The sequence below is a fragment of the Urocitellus parryii genome, chromosome 4 (genome assembly GCF_045843805.1).
Source record: "Urocitellus parryii isolate mUroPar1 chromosome 4, mUroPar1.hap1, whole genome shotgun sequence".
Classification (NCBI taxonomy): domain Eukaryota; kingdom Metazoa; phylum Chordata; class Mammalia; order Rodentia; family Sciuridae; genus Urocitellus; species Urocitellus parryii.
The window spans coordinates 190330632-190334185 of NC_135534.1; positions in this window are offsets into that span (position 1 = coordinate 190330632).

Below are 3554 nucleotides of genomic sequence, written 5' to 3' on the forward strand. Positions count from 1 at the left end.
TAAAGGTATTGTGTCCATCGACAACTAAAAAACAAACCAAAAAACCCTAAAGCTCAGGTGGTGGGGGAGATAATGAGGGAACCCTCAAAAACCAGCCTCTACCACAGAGCAAAGCCTGTCCAAGGAAGGGACATGTCCTTTGTCCTTGGAAAGACCCACAGAGCACTCCTAGGCACATTCCCACCCTGCTAAGTGGTTTAATCTACAAATAACAGGAGAGATCTGCTGCACCAGTTGTCCCTGACTCAGGCTAGGTGGGAACCCCTAGCAGCCACCAATCAGCATGAGACAAGGAAATACCTGGGATGCCAGATGATCCTCACAGTAGTTTATAGTGTTGGGAAACCATGTAGTTTAGCAGGAACACCCCTCTTGGCTCAAACCAATCAGTTCAAATGAATCCCCCTCTTGTAATAACCAATCACCCTTACCCAACTTGTTCCTGCCAGTGAATGTGCTAATCATGTTTTAGAGTTGTTGTTTGATTTTCCCGCAGTGTGTGATGATTTGCTAAGAAATGCTATGATGTGTGGGGGGTCCCTGCCTTCCCCAAAGAATGTATAAAACTGCTGCAAACCCTGGGCTCGGGGCCTCTCAGGGTCACCAGTTGCTGTGTGCTCGGAGAACCAAGCTAGCTCGCAATAAACACCTCTTTGCTGTTTACATTGATCTTGGTCTCTGGTGGTCTTTTGGGGGTCCCAAATTCGAGCATAACAACCCTCCCTCCCCTATATTCACTCTACTATTTGTTCTCATGCAAGGAAAGGGAGCTGTTGTCTATGGAGGGGAATTTGAACAGTAGAAGTATCAGAAAGAAGCCAGGCATGGTGGCGCACACCTGTAATCACAGTGGCTCAGGAGGCTGAGACAGGAGGATTGTGAGTTCAAAGCTAACCTTAGCAACTTAGCAGGTCTTAAGCAAGTCAGTGAGACCCTGTCTCTAAATAAAATACAAAATAGGGCTGGGGATGTGGCTCAGTGGTCTAGTGCCCCTGAATTAAATCCCTAGTACCCCCCAAAAGGGGGGGAGGTTGGGATGTGGCTAAGTGGTTAAACGCCCCTGGGTTCAATTCCCAGTTTATCAAAAGAAACAAAGTATCAGAAAGCTAGTTGGAAGGTTCAGGAGGATTCTGAGACTACTGTCTCAAACTGCAACCTTTCCTTCGTGGGTTTTATATTATGTAATAAAGTAATTGAAGTTCATCTTTTGGCTGGGATATAGCTCAGTTGTAGAGTGTTTGCCTATCATGTACATGCCCTGGGTTCAATACCTAGCACTGCCTATAAAACAAAACAAAAACAAAAAAACAAATGAAAAACAAAGTTCAACTTTGAAGGAGCTGACTAAAAAGGGAAGTCCAGCATTGTTTATGGTTACAAGATAGTTGCAGATGCTCTACACAACATATCCAGGAATAACATCTAGAAAAAAAGATGCAATCTATTGTGTGATTATGGGTTGTTTTTTGTTATTGTTGTTTGTTTCTTTAGTTTGTTTTGTTTTGTTTTGTTTGCAGTACTGGGGATTGAACACTGGGGCACTCTACCACTGAGCTGCATCCCCAGCTCTTTCTTAAAATTTTGAGACAGAGACTTGCCAGGGTAGCATCAAACTTTTGATGCTCCTGCTGCAGCCTCTAAGTTGCTGGCATTATAGGCATGTACCACATCTGGCTCTGTGATCACTTTCTTATAGTGTGAAAATGTTTCCCAGGAGACCACCCCACACTTATCAGAGTGGGATCACATGTCCACAGGGAATGGAATTATATGGATCAAGATCAGTGATTCTCATCCTTGCTTGCGTTTTAGAACTACCCAAAGGGCTTTTTAAAATACCACTTCCTGTGTGTACCCTTGCTATAGTTTAGATCTACAGTACCCCTCAAAGGCCCACATGTTGAAGGTTTGGTCCCCAGCTTGGCACAGCACTATTGGGAAGTGGTAGGAACTTTAAAAGGAGAGGCCTAGTGGGATGGTTTTGGGTCAATGGGGGTGTTTCCTCCAAAAGGATTCTAGGATCCTGGTCTCTTCTTGACTCTTTCTTGCTTCTTGGTCATGAGGTGTGCAGCTTTGCTCTGCCACATGTTTCCACTGAGATGTTCTGCCTCACCACAGCCCTAGAAGCAAAAGGACCAACTAATCACAAACTGGAATCTACAAAACTGTGAGTCAAAATAAACCTTTCCTCTTTATAAGTTTATTTTCTCAAGTATTTGTTAGAGTGTTGGAAATTTGACCAACATGATCCCATAACAGTTCCATAAGTATATATTGAAATAAGACATCAAAATTTTACAAGGGTCCTCCAAGTAACTTAAATCTTTAAAAAAGTTAAGAACTACTATGGTGCTTTGCAGATTAAGAAATTCAGCAAAGAAACAAGAGATAGTTTTTTTAAAAAGAAGAAGAAGAAAAAGAACCTATCAGAAATTTTAGAGCTAAGGAACTCAACAAATAAAATTAAAAATACAGTTGAGAAACTCAACAGAAGAATTGATCAAACGTAGAAAAAACTTCTGAACTTAAAGACTGGCTTTGTGGGGCTGGAGATGTGGCTCAAGCGGTAGCACACTTGCCTGGCATGCTTGCGGCTGGGTACCTTCCTCAGCACCACATACAAACAAAGATGTTGTGTCCGCCAAGAACTAAAAAATAAATATTAAAAAAAATTCTCTCTCTCTCTCTTAAAAAAAAAAAAAAAAAAAAAAAAGACTGGCTTTGTGAAATAACCTAGTAAGATGAGGAAAAAAAATACTAAGGAGAAATAAAAAGAAACATTTTGAGATTTATGGCACACATTTATGCAAACAAACCTATGAATTATGAATACTCCTAAAGAAGAACAGAAGGGAAACTATACAAAATCCATTCAATTAAATCATTATTGAAAATTTTCCAAATATTGAAAAGGATATAGACGTCTAAGTTCACAAATCTTAGAAGACTACTAAGAGATTCAACCAATAAAGATCATCCCTGAGACATATTATAGTTTTTTTTTTTTTTATAAATAATGTTGTGGATTTTATTTATTTTTGTTTTTTGTTTTGAGAGAGAGAGAGAGAGAGAGAGAGAGAGAGAGAGAAAATTTTTAATTTTTTAGTTCTCGGCGGACACAACATCTTTGTTGGTATGTGGTGCTGAGGATCGAACCCGGGCCGCACGCATGCCAGGCGAGCGCGCTACCGCTTGAGCCACATCCCCAGCCCGACATATTATAGTTATACCATCAAAAGTACAAGATAAGGGGGTTGGAGTTGTAGCTCAGTGGTAGAGTGCTCATCCAATGTGTGAGGCACTGGGTTACATTGGCTCAAAATAAAAAATACAAAGGATTGGAGATGTGATGTATCTCAGTAGTAGAATGCCCCTAGATTCAATCCCAGGATCTCTCTCTCTCTCTCTCTATTATAAAATAAAGATATTGTATCCATCTACAACTAAAAAAAAATTTTTTTATAAAAAGTACAAGAGGGCTGGGGATGTGGCTCAAGCGGTAGCGCACTCGCCTGGCATGCGTGCGGCCCGGGTTCGATCCTCAGCACCACATA